The sequence below is a fragment of the Triturus cristatus genome, chromosome 2_2 (assembly GCF_964204655.1).
Source record: "Triturus cristatus chromosome 2_2, aTriCri1.1, whole genome shotgun sequence".
NCBI lineage: Eukaryota > Metazoa > Chordata > Amphibia > Caudata > Salamandridae > Triturus > Triturus cristatus.
In genome coordinates, this window is record NC_140582.1 from 866,436,015 (window position 1) to 866,457,669 (window position 21,655).

The 21,655-nt window shown below is 45.1% G+C and overlaps 1 protein-coding gene across 1 annotated transcript in view; it reads right to left on the minus strand.

Annotated features, from left to right (window-relative positions):
• LOC146862902 (uncharacterized) overlaps positions 1–13,618 on the minus strand; it is a 350,846-nt gene extending 337,228 nt beyond the window's left edge. The window contains exon 1 of the mRNA XM_085642290.1: positions 13,483–13,618. The gene's annotated coding sequence lies outside the window, so the exon portion shown is untranslated. The remainder of the gene's footprint in view (positions 1–13,482) is intronic.
• Between the last annotated feature and the right edge of the window lie 8,037 nt (positions 13,619–21,655).

Sequence of the window (21,655 nt, forward strand, 5' to 3'; positions counted from 1 at the left end):
CAAAGGCGAGACCTATTGGCTATGCCAATGCTTGTTTACATCGCATTTCTGGTAGCAGCTTTTGCCTTCTTGTAATGCGTTGAGTAACAGTCGCTTCTATTACACACGTCAGGCTCGCATTCTGAGTTCACCATTACACCCGTGGGAGAGGCTGGAATTAATGATTCCTGGCAGTATTTCCCTGTAAATTAATGGGCATTACAAGTTAAACTCTCTACATTTGGAAATTACCTGTTGAACCCATAATTAGTGGGCCGTTTATTGCAGTTTTTCCCCGAATTAGTTAAGTTTAATGCTGCTCTGAGCCAGTGGTAAATGTATGCTGGGGAGGGAGTCTGCACACGCTAGGGCGGGGGGGGGGGGAGGGTAGGGGGTAGGTGAAGGGGCTGTTGGGTGGGGTCGAGGGTACGGGTGGGGGTTGTGGAGGGCATCTTCGTGGTGGGCAGGCTGTGGCATCTATGGGTATTGCATTGTCTGCTCCACACTCCTGGTGTTGGAGGGGGCAGGGCCGGGCTGTGCATCTACCTGCAGTCCTTTCCCCTCTCCCAACCGAGATTTTTTCAGGTTGTGAGTCCATACCTGGAAAACCTGGACCACTTGGGGCGGCCTGGACCAGTTTTCTTCCATGAATACTGGTCCGGCCAACTCCTGTGCTCAATGAATGCCAATGATCCCTCAAAGTGAGACCACTCGCGAAGGGCCAACGCGACAATACCACGGGAGACCATCGCAAATACAGCGCCTGTGCGTATCTCCTGGGAGCTGTAGTAATCACAAATTACAAACTTGGGTGCCGCATGTGTGGTGCACGCGAATGCTATTAACAATATGGCGGCCTCCCATGATGCATCTGCAGACTTTGAAACTGTCCCTTCTATCTGTTCTCTCACCACTCTTGACCTGGGGGCGAGCTGGAGGACGAGGTAGACGGCCCTTTCCAGTAACACCCGGACCGGTGCTTTTGATGGAACTTTGACGATGCCCTCTGGGCGGAAACCATAAGTGTCTGTATTTACCGAGGACCCCGAGCAACCTTGGCGGATGCCCGGTGGAGCTGTCCTTTACAGCTATAGAGGAGTTTGGCTCTGGTTCACCCATTTGGCTGTCACTTACGCAACCGGACATTGGACATTGTTTTCCTCATCTCCCCGTTGTGTTTCCTTCCCTCCCCCTCCTCCTCCCTCTGTGATTCTTTGGCTGCCTCCCCTTCTTGATTCCTGCGTGGAACCGTGTAGTCAGCTACCTTTATTGTTTTTTTTGTTTGATTTTGTATATCCCGCCTTTTTGGGATAATGCTATTGGCTTCTGTTGGGTCATCCATCATGGCGTCTTTGACCTATCCTCTTTGCTACTGGTCTCCTCCTTGTTTGCCTGATTGACCTTTTCTTCTAGTCCACCCCCCTCCCCCTATGGTCTACCACACCCCTCCCTTCGTATACTTCCACCAATAAACAGGTCGGTTCTGTCTTTCTTGCACTTTGACTGCTTGGACTGCTTTTTTCCCCCTGAAGTACTTTTACCCCTTGCCGCTCTGCATGACTCTATCTGCATTCCTTACCTGTTTACCATTCCTTTATTCCCCATAAGACGTGTGTCTTGGCTATGCCACGTGCTAACAACTCATATAATTGTGTAATCTTATGTTTTTCTCCTATATCTCTAATTGGCTCCTGTAATTGATTTAATTATGTAACCTGTAACTTGCTGATCCTCATGTAAAGCACTCTGATACCTGCGGGTCTAGCCAGCGCTATACAAAACTTTGCAAATAAATACAAATAAAATGGATCGACTTTGAAAGGATAATGGCATAAATTAGCCCCTTCTGGATTCTAGATCATAACATGCATTTACACACAGATTTCAAGAGTCAATGTTCCATGTAAGTCTTCTGGGAAGTAGGAAACACTTTAGCATATAACCACCATAGGTGCAACATAGAACCAACAAACAATGTATCAGTAGTCTACCAGGAATTGCAGTGTTGCCTTCTTATTTTTTTATTGAACTATTTCAATAAATAATTAGACAGGAATAAGGCTCAATAAGAGTCCATGTTACAGAAAGGTCGAACTCAAAGACCAGATATTTTAGTATGCAAGTGAAACTAATATGTGGGGAAAATGCAACTTCTGAATGCAGAGCTCACTGGTGATTCACAAGGCTACGCATGCAGGGGTGGGCGGAAGTTACACGGCACCTGCACAGTCACAGACACAGGAAATGCTACCTCGACGAGCAGGGGTAGGTGGCAATTGTGCGGGCACATGTAGAGAACAGCTGAACATTCAAACTTTATGGATATGCAAGCATTTTTCTAAAGTATTTCCCACTCTTATTTGCCCATCTAAACTTCCACCAGAATGACCCAGGTGTTTGTGCTGACGAAAATGCGTGGGAAAGAATGTTCTACAATAATCTCTCATTTCAATCTATGCGTGTGTTTGGGAAGGACAAACATTTCATAGAAAATTCTGTTTTCATGAAAAGAAGAAAGGAAATAAAAATATATGTTTAAGATTCCACTAGTTTCCTACATCTACATAATATCTGAAGCGTGGAGATATGTTAAGAATAATGAGGGAAACGTTGTACTCCAGTAATGTATATATATGCACCCATTTGCATGCATTTATTCCAAAACCCGCTGATAATTTACATGTCTGTATCAGGTAAGCACATAAATCTCTGGCTCTGAATATGACATGCAAATAAACAAACATATAATTCGATATATCATGATGGTGATACTAATCATTTCTTTAAAATTAGCAGGGGTTACCCAAGTGCACATCACACACATTGCTCCTTCTTAATATTGTTGAAGCACGTTTTGCCAAACATTAATGTACATTGTTGTCTGAAAGACAATCTACAGAAGATACTGCCCTGCATTCTTTAATTACCCCCTCCCCCATACACCCCTCCCGCTTCCCCGAAGCTTCAAGTTCCTAAATTCCCCCTCGTTTGCCTATCACCATGGCAATTCCGATGGCCTGGAGAATGCTCGCATGGACCATGGTGATTTGCAGCAACACATATTGTCTGATCTGTAACATATATACAGCACACTCATTTTTACATCACACATAATTAGACAAACGTATGTAAATTGTAAATATCCAACAATGAAAGTACAGGCAAGTGACTTTGCAAAACTCACAAGATATATAGTCAAATATAAAATAGGCCTCCTGATGGGGTAAAAAAATCTCACCCAAAAGACCAAAAGTGATTGTTTGGTGTTGTGTTTGTGAGTGCTCTGGCCAGTGCACACTTGGTTTTGCACAATCTCGATGTTTTTGAACTGTGCAAATGTGGTGCAGTGGGTGGAGTTGCACATGAACCACCTAATGTCTTCAGTGCTCCTTGTGCCTATCCTCTTCTTCCACCCACTGTTCAGGCTATATCCAGGTTCTTGAATCCGTAAATGTGGACCACAAAGACATCTTGTCTAGGCAGCTCCCAAGGATGCTTCTGCTTGAATTCCTGGTGGCATGAAGGGGCCTGGTGTATTACTCCAGCCACATAAGCCGTTGCACCTCAGTGATACCAAGAGGAGATCTGATGTTGTTGCCCTTCACTCAGAAAGCACTGTACGGTAAAGACCAAACACATGGTAACCAGAAGCCCTGAATTAAATTAAACATAAATGTATGCCTCCAACTATCCTACAAAGGAGATATATTTTATCAGTTGTTTTACCGCATTGCAGTCTATCTGTCAATCTACCCAAGGCTCCTCTTCTTTGTTCATGATCCATCCGCTCTCTGAGGCCGCCCGAAGGTGATTTGGGGTACTTTACAAAAGCCTCAAATAATTAAAACAATGTATCTGTAATATGTCTGTACCTCGTCATGCTTCATCACTTATTTTCCCTCTCTTCAGTGGGAATTAAAAACATATATGTATGTATGTATGCACGTATATGACTTGTATCGTGTGAATCTGGCTACAAAGCAATGGAGTGCTGTACATGATGGTATTTTCCATATCTTTTATTTTGCACAGTTTTATATAGCTGAAACTTGACCCGAATTGGGTATCAGAGTGCTTTACGTAGCACCAGTTGCATTACATGAGGACACATTCATTTTTGTTAGGCACGGGGAGATTAAGTGATTTGCCCAGAATCACAGGATGTTCAAAGTCATTGCCGAGACTCAAACCCAGTTCCCAAGATGCGAGGTCAACCGCCCTAGCTGTTAGGCCAACTCCTCTCCCAAGGACAGGGCAGGAGGTTGAGAGGCTGGATGATTACATTAATTTAGAAATACATGCATAGGGTGTTAGTACTTGCACACACTATGCTGAGTTTGTATATAGCCCAAACCCAGCAAAGCCGCAAAGCCACAATACACCTGGCTTGGAAAAAGGTAAACACCAGTCCACCTGTTAGGTGTGTCGAGTCTTTGAGGATGAGTTTTGCATAAGAACTCATCAAATATATACAATATGATGAGTTAACGGAAGAAATTGCTTTAACCCCTCATTATAAAACAACAGATTATCCGAGAGGACAGAATAACAACAGGATAGTTTATATTATATTTATAATACCTATGAAGAGGTATTTTCTTTGCCATTGGATGATACTTCCTCACTGAGAGAAGTGCTAAGGAATTATTTCTGCTATTGCTGAATTATTGAGCGTGATTTTGCTTTCTCTCTCCCCTTGTTGTATTATCATTTGTATCACTAGGACCATCATTGACCCGTCCGTTACAATACCTATCTTTTGTGAGTTTACTTTTTCACTACTGCCACACTTTCTTCCAACCATTTGCACGGCCAGTACTATTATTAACATAGGTGTAATGCTAAATGTTGACACCTCCAGCACAATTTGAATGTAGGCAGCTTTAAATTTCTTTTAAGCTGGCAGCTCACAAAATAATACACAGGCCTTAGTTTGGCATTCCCATTGCCCTTAATAGGGCATGTACCATTGGCCAAAATAAGAACCTACCTCAAATAGTAAATAGTTAACCAAAAAGCGACTAAACTGGCCTGTGCAGTCAGGCTTAACTTAGAGGCAATGAGTAAAGTATTAATGCAGTACTCAAACAGTAATAAAGTGAAATACAACACAAGAAAAATCCAAAATCAATTTAGAAAAATAAAGGAAATTAAAAAAACTACCCTGACATCAAACCAACAGAAATACAATAAGTAGGAAAGGAGATATGAACTTTGAATGGTTTAGGCAAAAATAGTGGCAAGAGGCATGAAGCGCCAACTGGGGGTATCTGTTTGCAACGGACCGGGACAAAGTCACAAGTTCAGGACGACCACGATGAAGCATGGGCTGGGTAAAGTACCTGGTTTGTCCTGCTGGAAGTTTTACCTTCTGAGTTTGATGAGAGTACTGCATGGTGCGGCTCTGTAGGACTCTCTATTGTTCTGCATTGGATCTGGTAAGGCTCTTAGGGCCATATGTATTAACACATTTTCCCATAGACAAAGAATGGGGAAAACCCTTTCATACATATGGCCCTTAGTTGGGAGCTGTGCAGCTCTGCGTCGAATCTGATGAAGCCTTCGGTGAGGACCTGTGTGGCACAGTTCTGCGGGGCTCTGTGAGGCTCTGCGTTGCTCTGCATTAACCAGGTGAGGCTTCCAGTAAGGAGCTGCATGGCATGGCTAAGAGGGGCTCTGCTTCGCTCAGCACTGGATCTAATGTAACCTTCAATTAGACAGAGAAAAATGCACTCTGACTCCAACCAAGAATCCAGGCACTTGAGGACAATACTTCGGGGTCAGGATTCACTCCCAGAGAAGGGACCAGGTCAGATCCAGTTGCATCTGGCCAACTGTGAAGCAGAAAAGGCCTCTGGAAATGTGTTGTATCCCTGTAGTTCACACAGGAGATCAACTACCTGTAAGCACGGTGGCAGGGTCTATGATGCTGCACCAACTACCAGTGTTTGTAGCCAATTCAAACAATGCTTCGTATGATGCCTAACGACTAATGCCCACCTCCCGAAACCTGCCACTGACTAAGGTTTCAAATATATCCAGAAAACACACAATATGAGAGAGGCATCGTTATTGACAAAAAGTTTTTTCGAGTTCAAATCCCACAAATGATGGAGGACGGTGACGACACCTGCCTGCTGTGTAGTTAAATGTGAATAAAAGAATCTTCAGAATCTACTAGTTGAAAGACTGGCATTTTCTGTCATCACCGTCCTCCATCATTTGTGGGATTTGAACCCGAAAAAACTTTTTGTCAATAACGATGCCTCTCTCATATTGTGTGTTTACAGGAGGTCAACCACTTCAACAGGGGCCAGCAGGAGTAAAACGTGTAGGATCCTATGGTCAACAAAAACAGGTTGAGCTTAAGAAGCCAAAAATCTGGAGGAATACCAAGCAAAAGATGGTAACTGTAGGATCGCAATACATGCTGGGCACTAGGACCAGCCCACGAGGGGAGGGAACCCTGAACTAGGAGGGAGGAGCGAAGGCGCGAAAAAGGCAGATTGAGGTAGAGCAGGGTACAGTGCTGTGAGAGAATAAAGAACACGATCTAATTATTTATATGTCTGTGTCGTGCTTGCTGATATACGAATCGACAACTGGTGACGAGGAGTGGTCGTGGACCCTGGCTCCCTTACCTTCAGCCTGGTGTGCTTCGCTACTGTGGAAGCCGTGCTGTTTCGCGAACCGGGAGCTCACCCCGTTCGCGTTGTGACCCACGCGTCGATCTCCGCTGCTTCGGAGCTCTGCTGCACCCACGTTGGATCCTGTAGTGCTGCCGTTGTCATCGCGATCCGGGAGCTCACCCCGGTCGCGTGCGTGCCCTCCGACGGTGGATCTGCTGGTCGCTACCCGGGAGCTCACCCCGGTCGCGTGGTCTGTGCCCTGCGCTCGTGTTGCTGCTGCCGTCATGGGAGGAGCGCTGAATCCTGTAAGGCGACCGGTGGCCGAATAAAGCGGCGTTCAGGTACCGGTGCCTGTGTATGATCAAACAGCTGCAGCTGAGGCCCTCGTGTGTGTTGGGCTTGCAAATCTCGCGAGGAGCGAGATCTCACAGCGGCCATCTTTGAGTCAGGCATCTCCTCCAATCCCCTCGCAAGGAGTGCCCGGCGGCCATTTTGGAGTCAGGCAAATAGCTGCAAAGAGCAACAAGCATTGGCAAATGTTCCTCTGAAAGACTATTGATGCTTGAAAGGACAATTACAAGGCCACATCAGCATTCTACGTGGATTACATCCCCATTAGGCTCCCTGCTGGTGAGTCTACAGCATATACAAGTGTGGACCCGTGCCACATACACTGCATTAACTTGAGTGACAAGCGCTGCGAGGGCTCTGGTGCAAGACCAGTCACTACCAAGGAGGTGATCAACTGTCCTCTACACAGTCGCACATAATGTCAGGATCCCCCACATCAAGGCAGGGTCATGCCTCTGCGAGTACTAGCGCCAGACCGGTGTCGTCCACGTCCACCGCGCACATGGGTGGCCAAAGACTTGGCATGCTTGGAGTCCCCTTTTTACGGCCGCCGGAACCTCTAGTCCTCATATCTGGGGGAGGCATGGGTCTTCGTTGGCAAGAATGGCTAGAGGACTTTGAAGACTTCATGAAAGGGTCACATGTAACGGAGGAAGAGCAACAAGTGATTGCACTACGCAATCTAATCGGGAAAGACGTTGGTCAGATCATAAAAGAACTTCCGGCCGATGCTGCTTCGTCATACGTCAATGTGTGACGCTCTAAACAGAAAATTTCTGCACAAACGAAACATTGATTATGAAAGGTACACATTTAACCTGGCATCTTAAGAAAAAGATGAGCCCATGAGCACGTTCATTACGCGACTGCGACGTCTGGCTCATTACTGTGAATTTGACTCCTTCACGACGGAAGATGCCCTTCGCCTGAATCATAGAAGGATGCCAGTCTGAGTCATTACGCAGACAACTATTAAAGAAAAGCTACTCTCTGGATGAAATCGAAGAAATGACGCAAGTACATGATCAGGCAGAAGAACATGCCAAGAGAATGGAAGCTGGAAGAGGTGAAAAACGTGAACAGGCATTTAGGCTCTAATCTCGCAACACTAAAAGGTACTTCCCTGCAAAGCAACGTTCATCCCGATCCAAAGTGCAGTCTCACTATTCAAATCGCCGTCGTCGCAGTACCAGTCGTACTGATAAAAGACAGGAGCACCAGCTTAAATGTTATCGTTGTGGATATGACTTCCCTCACACGGAGACTTGCCCTGCGTTAGGCCAAAGGTGCAGGAAGTGTGGCCGGGACAATCACTTTGAGAATGTGTGCGGAGCACCACGCAAAGACAATCAAGGAAACAATTACAGACAGTCCAGACAGTCCAACACTCGTCATCATGCCAAAGCGGTGTGGGACCGCAGAGATTCGTCCACGGGTTCTTCACAATCCAGCCGCGAGTCAAGGTCGCTGTCACCAATATCGCAAGACAGCGATGAGTATGTCTGCATGGTCGCGGATCCGGACCGATTAAAAAAATACCCGCGATTACACCTTAAAATGGACACTCACTTGGCCAAGTTTGTTCTGGACAGTGGAGCATCTCTCAACTATATCTCAGTTGCAGAATACAAGAAAATGAATCCGCCACCACAGTTCCATAAAGGTGCTGTCCGCGTGTACACCTGGATGTCAAAGGAACCTCTCCCGTGTTTGGGACAATTCCCGACTAACCTCACATAAAAGACAGGACTATTCCAGCCCGCATCCATGTCATGGATGGTCCTGAAGCAGATTCTCTTCTCAGCCTGCCAACGGCGGAACGACTTCGCTAGGTCGAAATTTTATACAAAGTTGATGATGAACCTGACATAGTTCACAAGTTTCCTAAGCTATTCACCGGACTTGGAAAGATGGCGCACTGTCAGGTTCGACTGCACATAAATGAACGTGTGACTCCCCTAGCACAACATCACAGAAAAATCCCGTTTCACCTTCAACAATCTGTAGAGGAGGAACTGCAGGACCTTATCCAGGCTGACATCATTGAAGGGACATCAGGACCCACTCCCTGGGTTTCTCCAGTGGTTGTAGTTCCCAAAAAAGGCTCACCTGGCAAAGTGCATCTCTGCGTAGATATGAGAGCACCCAACACCGCCATAGAAAGAGAACGACACCCAGGGCCTCACATCAGTGACATGATTGCGTCTCTCAACGGTGCGCAGATATTCTCTAAACTAGACCTTAACAAGGGTTATCATCAACTGGAGCTTCATGAGAAATCGAGATACATCACCACCTTCTCGGCTCACCAAGGCCTATTCAGGTATAAGAGACTCAGTTTTGGAGTTTCATCTGCCACTGAGATTTTTCAGGAGGCTATCAGGAAGGTAATTCATCACATTCCCAACACGCTGAACTACAGTGATGACATCCTTGTCTATGGCGCGACACTGCAAGAACACGACACAGCTCTAGACCGAGTCTGTCATGCTCTGCTGGATGCCAATCTCACGTTAAACAAAAACAAATGTGAATTTCACAAATCCACACTAAAATTCTTCGGACACATCTTCTCCGGCGCAGGAATGAAACCTGATCCAGAAAAGATTGCTGCCTTGAATGAGACCCCCAGGCTGCGAGACGCAGGAGATGTGCGTTCGTTTTTGGGCATGGCAAGCTACTGCGCCCGATACATCAAGGATTATGCCACCATCAGCTACCCTCTGAGACAGCTGACCAAACAAGGACACCCGTTTCAATGGACCACGAGATGTGATCAAGCACTTCATGCAATCAAAGCTGCGGTTCAATCGGCCAACAACCTGGCGTACTTTAATCCTAGAAGAAAAACGGAAATCACGGTAGATGCGAGTCCTGTAGGACTTGGAGCTATACTAGCTCAATATGACAGAGAGAATGATCAGCGACATATAGTAGCATATGCCAGTAGGATTCTCACGGACACAGAGAGAGCATACTCTCAGCCGGAAAAAGAAAGCTTGGCGGTGGTCTGGGCCTGCGAACACTTTCACATCTTTATCTACGGAAAGCATTTCACCAAGATGCCACCCAGAATAGAGCGCTGGGGTATCCGCCTTCAAGAATATACCTACACCATCATCCACAAACCAGGAAAAGCTGCCAATCCGGCTGACTATATGTCCAGACATCCCAAGGCTACGTCCACATCCACTCCCTCAGTAGCTGAAGAATATATCCATTTTGTGGTGGCTCAAGCCAGACCACCAGCTGTCCCGTTGGGGGCCATCCTTGACGCTACCGATGAAGATGCCACACTCAGAAATATAAAACATCGCATTCAGACGAATAGCTGGAGACATTTGGAGGAATCCGGACAGAGTGAACATATTGACAGTCCTGAGCTGTCCTCTTTCAGGCATGTGAAAGATGACCTTTCTATCACCTCAGATGGTCTTATACTAAGGGACAAACGGATCATCATTCCGAAACAGCTGCGCCAAGGAGTCATCAACCTAGCGCATGAAGGGCACAGAGGTATCGTTGCCACAAAGAGGGTGCTGCGGGAGCGAGTCTGGTTCCCGACACTTGATCAGATGGTTGAACTTACACTGAAGGACTGCCCACAGTGTCAGTTGGTGAGTCGAGAGGAGCCTCATGCGCCTCTCCAAATGTCTAAACTGCTGGATGGTGTGTGGCATCAGGTCGCAATGGACTTCTTTGGCCCATTACAATCTAGCAAGTACATCCTGGTCATAATGGACGAGTACTCACGTTTCCCAATCGCACATCTCATAGCGTCAACTAAAGCCACCTCCACCATACCTGTAATGGATGAGGTCTTCGCAGCATGGGGCATACCGAAGGTAGTCAAAACGGATAATGGCCCACCATTCAATGGGCAAGAATTTGCTGCTTTTGCCAACCATCAAAACTTCAGACACAGGAAAATTACTCCCTTGTGGCCACAAGCCAATGGAATGGTGGAAAGATTTATGGCCACCCTAAAGAAGACCATTCAACAAGCAGAACTGTCCAAATGTGACGTGCAAGTGGCATTGAATGAGGTATTACGAGCATATCGAACTACACCGCATCCTACCACAGGCAGGTGTCCAGCAACACTAATGCTGGGTCTCACCGTGCGCAATACCGGTCTGGGAAGACGTAGCCAGTGGCGTGTCTCAAGACTCTGACCACGAAGAAGTATCAGCAAGAGACAAACTACAAAAGGAGAAGATGAAGGAATACGCAGACAGATGAAGAAAAGCTGCACAGCCATCTATTCAGGAAGGAGACTTGGTATTGGTGCGACAAGAACAACAGAGAAAAGCAGACTGTCGATATCATACATGCCCTCTAGTGGTGATGAAGCAAAAAGGGACTATGATCACAGCTGAATCGGAGGACAAGAGAATCACGAGGAATGTGACACATTTTCAGAAGTGCACGCCTCATGTCAGAGATGTGCTAACTGCACCCCGTAGTGCGATCCTACCTGAGGTAGCCAGCGATCATCGACCTGCTATGTCTCTGGTCGAAGGGGAACGGGCGGCTCAAGAAGTATCCCTCCGGCCTCAGCGAACTCATCGAAGACCCGTTCGCCTGATCGAAGAACTGTAACTATGGGTTTTTCTATTATTGTATACTCCGACATGCATGGACACACTTGAAGTATTTCAAAGTGTTAAGAAAGGGGAAGATGTAGGATCGCGATACATGCTGGGCGCTAGGACCAGCCCACGAGGGGAGGGAAACCCTGAACTAGGAGGGAGGAGCGAAGGCGCAAAAAAGGCAGATTGAGTTAGAGCAGGGTACAGTGCTGTGAGAGAATAAAGAACACGATCTAATTATTTATGTGTCCGTGTCGTGCTTGCCGATATACGACACGACAGTGACCTCCCCCAAACTGTTGTCTACACTGCAATGCATACCCATGGACATTCTTTATGTTATTTCCGAAAAATTGTCCATGGACATTCCTTATATCTTTTTTCAAAAACTGGATTCCATGTTATAATATTTGATTTTAGAGAGTGGGAGTGCACTGCTGGACTCCGAAACACCGGCCTCTTTTCCATACCACAGTTGACACGGACTGCGGGTAGTAAGACAGCTCGGGCCCCTTTTGACCCCCGCAGCAGTACGGGGTAGCAGATCATCTTCCCCCTGACTGGCTGAAGCCTGCCCTTACCCTTAACCCATCGAATGCGTCACCCCCCACCAGACCTCCCACTGACACTTTGAGCCTGCTCTGGGCATGCTGTAAATGCCAGTATTTTTGTCCACAGAATCGGGGGAAACTGCAAGGATAAGGACTTCCCATTACCAGGTGCATGTAGTTATTCCTCATTCATGGGAGGAAATGTTTTCATTTTTGGGCTAAAAAATAAACCACACACATTGCCTTAGTAGTCCCTGGCATTGAATGTGGCGACGTGTTCACGTGCAGTGGAAGGCCCTTCACTAAGGTTAACTGGTCATCTTTCAGTTGTTTATTGCTGTATTCGGTAGTTAAACTAGTACTATTCTAATAAAGCGAAATCTTTATTTTACCCAGACAGCATTGCCATTTAAAAAAACATAAAAATATGTAATACTATTAAAAAATTCGCCACGTTACTACGTGTAATTTGCCTTTTCTTGCTACATAATAGAGTCAACCGTGCCACATAATTTGGTGCTTCCTTGCCATAATTCCAGTGGCCTTGTATATACTGTAGTAGGCAGAAAAGTAAATGTGAATGACACAATAACAGACCAATGTATGAAGAGGGCTGGATTCAAGCCCCAGGAAGTATATTACACATACAATTTTAGTGAAATCGGAAAGCCTTGGCTAGCGTCCGAACTAAATAAGGCGTGGTGCTTTAACATGCATCAGCTTCACACAAGCGATAAAATGTTTAGTCTAATCCTAAAACATATGACCTATATCATTTTTTTTTAAAAACAAGACGGCAGAAATTTTTGCACCATATCTATAGTAAACAATTTTATTAGCAGCCTTTCCTCTGGCTCCCTTGTTTAAACACTAGTGAAAGGTTACGCGCTGCTGGTGTCTGGAAACGCCTGAAGACGAGAAACAGGGGTCACGGATCGGTGAACTGGGGATGGAGTGAAATGTGGGTCGGTGAATACTCCCCCATGCTGCTGTGACCTTCATTCGCACAGACTCGCCGCCCTGCTATATGGACGCGCTGTTACGTACACACACCGATAGGAAAACACTGCAGGTAGCACAATCAATGCACAGCCGACTTCTCCACATTAAAACCATTATGAAGCCACCAAACGATCAAGAAAACCAGAGCAGCTGAAAGGGTGACTGCGGGTGTGTTTGTGAATTACGACAGTGTTTTCCACTGCAACAGGTTAGTTGGTAGTGCCTCGATGCCCTCCAACGCAAAGGCGGAAACGATCCGAAATAAGGCACAAAAAGTAAAAATTGACTAAACCGTGGACAACTTCACAACCAAACAAACTTTAACAATAAGTTAAACAGATTCAAAACATTTAGACAATGGAGGAAAGGTTGTTTTACCTGCTGTTGCCGTCAGTTCCGTTCAAGGTGTACGGCGCCTGCCTGATGGCAATCTCCCCATGGTGTAACCTGTTACCCAGAGTGAGTGATAAATATGTGAGAACGCGCTCTGCGACGGGGAGTTTGCATAGCTCTGTAATGAGCGGCTGGAGCTGGATTCATTGGGTGTGCTTGCGTCACGTGACCGCAGATGAAAATAAAGTCTTCCGAAGTTTGCTTCTAAAGCCTCTTAGAAAACGTAACCCTTTGCCTGCAGGCTGCTCGAAGAACCTAGCAGGAGGAATGCGCAAGCCGAGCTGGTTTTGTTTTACAAATGAAAAAAATGCTTCATAAATGTATTCCTTATTTTACATGTGGCGCCCATGCGCTAGCAATAACGAGCTCTGAGGAGACATGCGTTTACCGACATTTGCATCATAGCGCACACATGAGCCACAGATGGGGGTTTATGAAGGATTCTTTTGGACACGTTTCAGTGAGATAGTCTCTGCATAAGCTGCGTGGGTGTAACCAGGACTAATGTATGTTTACCTCTTCATTCTGTAGGCCACATTGAGAAATTACATTTTTCGCTCAAACTGACTTTCAATAAAATAATCACAAATGTTTATGTCAACAAGCTAAAACTAATGAAAAAAGACACTAAGGGCCCGATTATGAGTTTAGCGTAAACCGCCAAACCCGAGTCCCCTGCCGTATCATGACCTATATGGTTTCTTTGGTGAATAAAATAGGCACCGCAATGGGAACACCAGAGGACGCTCCAGCATGCACTGTGAAGTCAATTCTGTACTGAAACTGTGGGTACATGCACATAGGGGATCACACGTTGTGCTCCCTCGTGTGCCTCCACACGGAGTGAGGCACAAGAGGGCCCTGTGGAGCCCTCTTTCTTTCTTCACTGCCACTGTTTTCTTGGAGGAAAGACCTCCAAGAAATCAATGGCGGTGAGGAAAGTCGTAATATGCTTGGCTGGACTGCGGAGGTCCTGGCAAGCATAATACTGGGCTTTTCCCTATGTAGATGAAAGTATTATTTACCCGGTCCAGAACATGGACAGTACACGGGACAGGCAAGGGGTGGAAGACAACAACAGAATAGACGTACCCCCCAAAATTGGACCTTCGATAATACTTAAGCGAAGAAGAGGAAGGGCAACAAACATCCAATTCAAATAGAGTGAGGTTCAACCAGCAGGAAAAGACTAATGAAGACTTGGGAGCTTTACTTCGCTCTTTTTTAGGACAGAAGGAAAGGGTCGGAAGAGGTGGTGGCCAGATAGGAAGAGGTCGTGGACGGGGTAACCAGAATCAAACATGGCAAACATACTCCCCCCGGATAACACGCAGTCGGGGGAAGAATCAATCATGAACGATATAGTGGTCAATCTATCTGACCATGTCCTTACGAATAGTGAGGTTAAAGTCTTAAACAAAGAGTTGGGGTTTGTCCCGACACCCAATCATGATGTGTTTAAATGTAGGGTTGAATTCCAGTACACCATGAGGAAAATAAAACGTAAAACGTTTTTTGCATATAAACCGCAGGACCCCCCGTTCCTTTTTAGTACTACACTTAAAAAACCATCTCAATTCTGCCCGTCTAATACGATGATGGGTCCTGAGGTCGTGGTGTTCGAAAACAAGGTTCTGCAGGACATCACAGCATTAGAACAGAGGAATAGACATCAGAGATTTAACAACATGAGTCAGGAGGACTGGCGGGCAGTCAGTAATCTACAAAATAACCACTTGCTCACAATAAAATCAGCTGATAAGGGTGGGGCAGTGGTTGTCATGAATACTGTGGATTATGATGCAGAGGTCTTGAGACTTTTAGGGGTACGCAATAATTATCGACCACTGATGCGTGAACCAGCGAATGAACTCCGCGATATTATTAAAGATATGGTGGGAATAGCCAAAGAAAAAAGATGGATTACAACGAAAGAAGCGGAGTTTCTTATTAACAATAAAACAAGAACTTTGGCATTCTATATCCTGCCAAAAATACATAAACCTCAGCGTTCCCCTCCTGGCCGACCCATTGTATATGGGATTCGATCGGTTTTAGAACCGTTATCACAGTTTGCTGATTTTTGTGTCAGAGAATCAGTGGTGAACCAACGATCAGTTATTCAGGACACCACAGATGTCTTAAATGTTTTGGAGGATACCCACTTTGTGTCTTCTTGCGAATTTCTGGTGACAATTGATATAGAGTCACTGTACACCTGTATACCTCAAGGCGCTGCGCTGGTGGCAGCAGCGCACGCCTTGAGGGAACAGGAGTGGTTCTATGATACACCACAGTCTTTCGTTTTACAATGTATCGAATTGGCATTAACTCGTAACTATTTTTGTTACAAAGATGACCTGTATTTACAAACTACAGGTACATCCATGGGCGCAACTTTTGCGCCCAGTCTGGCCTGCATCAATGTGGGCCAGTTTGAGGAAAACTGTATTTACCATCTGTCTAATCGCTTCCAGAGGAATATCCGCCTCTGGAAGAGGTAAATAGACGACGTGTTGTGTGTCTGGACTGGTAGAGAGGAGTCCCTGCTGGAGTTTCTCAACTGGCTGAATGGCCAAGATGCCAGTTTACGTTTTACATGGACATACAGTAGTCAGGGGGTTGTGTACCTTGATTTAGACATTACGGTGGAGAATAACACATTGTGTACAGGGGTACATCAGAAATTGACTGATAAAAACTCTCTTTTGCACTATCAATCAAACCATCCTAGGGCTCTACGTGATAACTTGCCTGTGGGGCAATTCTTGCGTTACCGCAGGAACTGCTACACAAGAGCATCATACCTTGAACAATCAGAGACACTGTGTGAGAAATTTAGGCAGAGGAGTTATCCATGCAAAATTGTGAATCAAGCTAGAAAAAGAGCACTCAATACCCCTTCTGGTGCTCTGTTGGAAACAAATGTAAGGGCTAAGGGATACTGCTTACCAGTTATCATGACTTTTGATCCACTGGCGACCCAGATTCGACAGTCGATAAGGAAACATTGGGATATACTGTCCACGACGGATTTTAAAATGCCCCCTCCTAGATTTGCTTTCAAAAGGTCAAGTAACCTTAAGGATAAGCTAGTGCATTCCCGCTCTAAACCACTCCAGAAGGAAACTACCATCCCTCCCGGACATTACCCCTGTGGTACATGCTCGGTATCTAACCTTACAAGAAAGACCTTGGATGTGGTTTTGAGTTCGGGTAAAGTATGGCACTTGACCCATTTCAGCAATTGCCTTACGATGAATGTTGTTTACAGGCTAACGTGTCAGTGTGGTCTGCAGTATATAGGGCTCACTACACGTAAAATCAAAGTGAAAATACAGGAACATCTGAGTACCAATAAAGCGGGCAAATTGTCCAACCAAATTGGTACAACACTGCAATGAACATAAGCACTCTTTCACGTGGGTGGTACTTGAAAAAGTGTTTGGGGATCCTTACAGTATAGATAAGGTTTTGGCCACTAAAGAGGCACGTTGGCTTTTTCAAGAAAAATGTGATCAAATTGGATTAAATGATTTTATTGAATGGAATTAAGTCAGAAACGAAACATCTTTTGTGATCCATGTTTGAAAAGTTACAGTTCTGTTGGTGTCCTTGAGGGTGATACCTTTTTATGAGCACTTGTTTGAGTGCTTTTCGGCTGTGATGTTAAGGGTAGCCACAGCACATTATAAGAACTTATGTGCTGACTTGATTGGTATCATAAAGTTTGTTGAGAGCTCACTCCCAATGTATAATGGTAATGGAGGGAACTAATGATGTGAAGGCACTGAGGGAAGGAATGGGTCACGTGATATGTTGACCACATAGTTGAAAATTGAACTAGCTTCATGTGCGTTATTTAAAATTTTGTTTTGTAAAAGTGCTAAAGTTTGTGCTCTTGACATAAAACAATAGAGAGTACACCTGATTACATTGACATCTAGGTGGTCTTTGCTAATTTCAAGATGGCCCCCATGCGAGGGATAAGAGCCACATGACAGGCTGATCGTTACGCGAGACGAAGCCGGATGTGTTCTTTAAAACCGCGATACGTGTCCGCCGGGAGTGAGAGATGATGTGATGCGCTCCTTGTGAAGAAGGCAGTAAGGTTGTTATCGGTATGCGTGGGGCTCAAAGTGAGTAATCGCTATAGCGAGGTTTGTCGGTAATACGATTCAAAGGAGATGCGAGGACTTTGTAATTATTGCAAAGATGGTGAGGTTAAGATGTGGAGGCAGTCACCGCCATGATTATCAATTGAAAAGTAGGAGTGTGAATAACTATCCGTTTTGCCTTTGTATCTAGAACGTGTACTACAGTTGAGTAAATGCCCAAAAGGAGGGACTCACGTTTGGAAGCTTCCTTATTGTGATGGAGAGGGAACCTGGTACGAGTGACTTGGGTTTCCGCATGGTAATGACTCTTGTGGAATTAGATAATGATGTTTGTTGAATTCTGGAGAGTGAGAGTTTTGTTTTAGTAACCAAGCCTTAAATTATTTGCATTTGACAGTCATTTTATAGAACGACACCAGTGCCCAAGATTGGTGATTGATGACCCTGCCCTGACGAAATTGCCTTGAAGTAATGTTGGCAATGAAACATGTCGACTGAGTAATAAAGTGGTCTGCATAAAAGCAGCCGGTTCTAAACTTTGAATAAGTACACAAGTGAAGAATAAAGTTGATAATTGTGTTACTTATTTCAATTCTAATTTTCACGGGGTCTTGTTTTTGTGGTAGTCATGATATACACATCACAGTGGCTTTATAATTTTTTTGGCACTAATGTTTGGAACACATCTTTATTATTTTTAAGACACTATAGTTTCCAATGATGAGAAAAGTGGGCATAGCTGGTTAGTACCAATCAGCAAGCTGGACTTGTGGTGCGCACGTGAGGTGCCATCATGTCTTTTCGCACATTTTTTGTGAATGGGTAACACATAGATTGGTGTAACCTGTGGTTGATTTACAATTAAAGGTACACCCCTTTATATATGGGGGTACATCGGTTTTGACTGTCTTTTGCAAGATATTGTGTTTTAGAAAAATTAGGCAATAAAGTGGAAGGACACTACCTCTGATAAAAGTGAGGAGTGGTAGGGAAAAGAGTGGTGGAATCCCCGCCTCCACCTATATGAATATCCTCAAGAAGAGGAGCCTTGGATGAACAGGTCTTTGAATTTATATTATTAAGCATATTACGGCCTCAAGCCCGCCACGTCACTGCCAGTTCGCTGGCGGAGTCAGTGGTCCCAGGGTGGAACGGCCACCCAGGTTGTAATATGGCAGTCGGAAGACTGCCACCACCGCCCCACCATGCATCTTGCAGTCGGAGGAACGCCATACTTGTAATTAGACCCAAAGTCTAACATTGTTTTGTCATGCTTTTTACAAAATGTTATTTTTGGGGAATACAAAAAATTGGCTAAAAGTAAAATTATTGTGCTAGTCTCTAAAAGCACACATTTCCATTAAAGTCCCTTGCACTGGAGGGAACTAATGTGTTCCGTCACTTGCAGAGAAGTTAGCCAATGGCTAAAGTGGGCTTTAAAAACATGAATTACACAATAAAAGGCCAACATGAAGCGGGCCAGCTTACAGTTTATTATATGTATAATTTTAGCAAATCAGAACTATTACCTAATGCCAGACCTTAAAAAACACAAGTATTGGCAAACCCAATAGATCTAGTATTAGCCGCTAACCTTTCAGCTTTTCCAATGCTTTTTTGGTGAATAGGTTCTGCACCAAGGCAAGCATTGTTACAAAACTAAATTGACTAAAATCCAGATATATGTATTTTCTATGTAAAAGCAGGCATTGCACCAGTAGTCACTGGCACTGAAGGGGGAGGGGGCTACTTATTGTGCGGACAGGCATGTTGTGAAATAGCCAAATGCCACCTCTCACAGTCAGGTAAGCCAATGGTTGAAGTGGGCTAGCATAGTGCCTCAAGCTGTAGTAGGTGTAAGCAAAATGTGAATGATGCTGCATCTGACCAATGGATGAAGTGGGCCGACTAAAAACCCTTGTAAGTATGTATAGTATACATATTTTTTATTAAAAACAAAAAGTCTTCAGTAATGCCAGACCTAAAACACAGATGTGTAGCCTTGATAACAATACAGGAGGACACACTGAGCGTTCAATTGTGGCCAGAGGGAGACATGCTACCATTACATAATTCCACAAAATAACATAATTATGATGCTTGACTTGTTTAACTTGTGCACGGCCAAAATATGGCTGGCTGCAAAGAGTTGATTGGGGAAGAGCAAGAACAGTGGCTTTACTCAATTTACATACTCAAAATAGGATCAATCAAGAGGTAATTATGATCAGATAATGTGAATGTGGGAAAATCTTTCACAGCACTCCAAAGCCAGATACTCATTGCGATCTGCTGGATAAACCCAGCAATCCATCACATTCTGTAGTTTGATAGAGAGCTAAATACATTAGTGCACAAATATGAGTATTTGTAGATGTTACACATTATAGACCAACTACACGTAAGCTAAGATTCAGAAATGCAATTAATCAGATTTACTGGTCTTATTTAGAGAGCAGGAAAATATTTAGCACTAACCAAGTGCCAGAAGAATATGTATTTTGACTGCAGAATGTGATGGATTATGTTGCATGGCTCACAAAATCTTGCAGGGAAAAGGGCCCCATCCTGCGGAGTATGGTCCAACCTTATAAGGCCTCTCGCGCCCTCCGCTCAGACCACCAACATCTCTTGCAAGTCGCGAAAGTAAAAAAAGCCAGGACTGGCGGTAGAAGATTTTCCGTCAACGTGGCAGCATTATGGAACTCCCTTCCGCATGCCCTTCGCTCCGAAACTGGCACCTTGCGATTTCGCAAACTTTTAAAGACTCATCTGTTCCCTGCTTAGTGCTCTGCTGGTTTGGTGTGTACTCTGGACGAGCGCTGGGATGCCCAAGGGTAACCACGCGCTATACAAGACTCAATAATAATAATAATAATAATAATGTTAGAAATGAGGGTCTCTAGTTGGCAGAGTTGGTACCTTTGTCCAAATATGACCAAAACAACAACAATCCAACATACACGTAATAAGAATATGACTTTAAAAAGGTTTCAAACATGGAAACCACATGGATGTGTGATTTCTCACAAAGTACCTATAGATGCTTCAAAATTCACAAGGCCAAACAGCAGCAGAGAGGTGAAGTGTCGAGAAACAAAGAGAGGCGATGAGACAGTTCTGCTACACACAGGAGAAGTGATGTGTTGAATCCGGTCTGTAGGGGGGTAGTGATGCGTCGACTCCAAGATGGTTCTGGTAAACGGGTGATGCGTCGGAAAGACTTGCCGCACAGGTGCTATGCGTGGAAATCTAGGATGTGTTAGCAATTGATGGGGCAGCGACGAGCGGCGCAGCGTCAGTTCTTGCAGCCGAAGCAGGAGCTGCATCAGTTCTGCAGCAGCGTTGCAATGCGTGGAGATTCTTCTCGCTCAGTGGTGCTGCATCAGAAAAACAGCCACAACTAGAGCGATGCGTCGATTTCTTCAGTTCTTCTTTTCTTCCAGCTCCCAGCAGCAGGAACAACCTCCAGAGGCCCACAACTGGAATAGGAACCTCCTGGCAGTTCAGAACTCTCAGCAACAGAGTTCAGGGGAGCTGGGGGTGAAGTCTTTGTGTCCCTGCAACTGCAGAACAGGAGGCCAGCACACACAGGCCATTGGAGATCTTCTTCAAGCAAGTCACATATCAAAAGGAGCAGCACTCCTTCTCATAGCTCTTCAGCTCTTCTCCTTGGCAAAGATTCCTCTCGAGTCCAGAAGTGATCTAAAATTCTGGTGTTTAGGTCTACTACGTATACACCAATTTGTCTTTGTTGTCTTTGTGCAAGGGTCTCTGAGCTCAGTCCATACCAGTTCTGTCCTCACTGGTGCAGTATGACCACAGGGGGTAGAGACAGCATTGTGTAAGGGAGAATGGACCAATTCAGGTGCAAGGAAATCTCCTACCATTACTCTAAATTCAGCCAAGGGCTATTCAGCTCAGCTCTGAGTCATCCAGGAGGGGCCAGGCACACCTCACTCCCCCCCCCCACCAGTGGCTGTCTACAGTGAATGCACATCCCCAGCCGCTTTCACTCTAAAACCAGACGTTCAATCCAC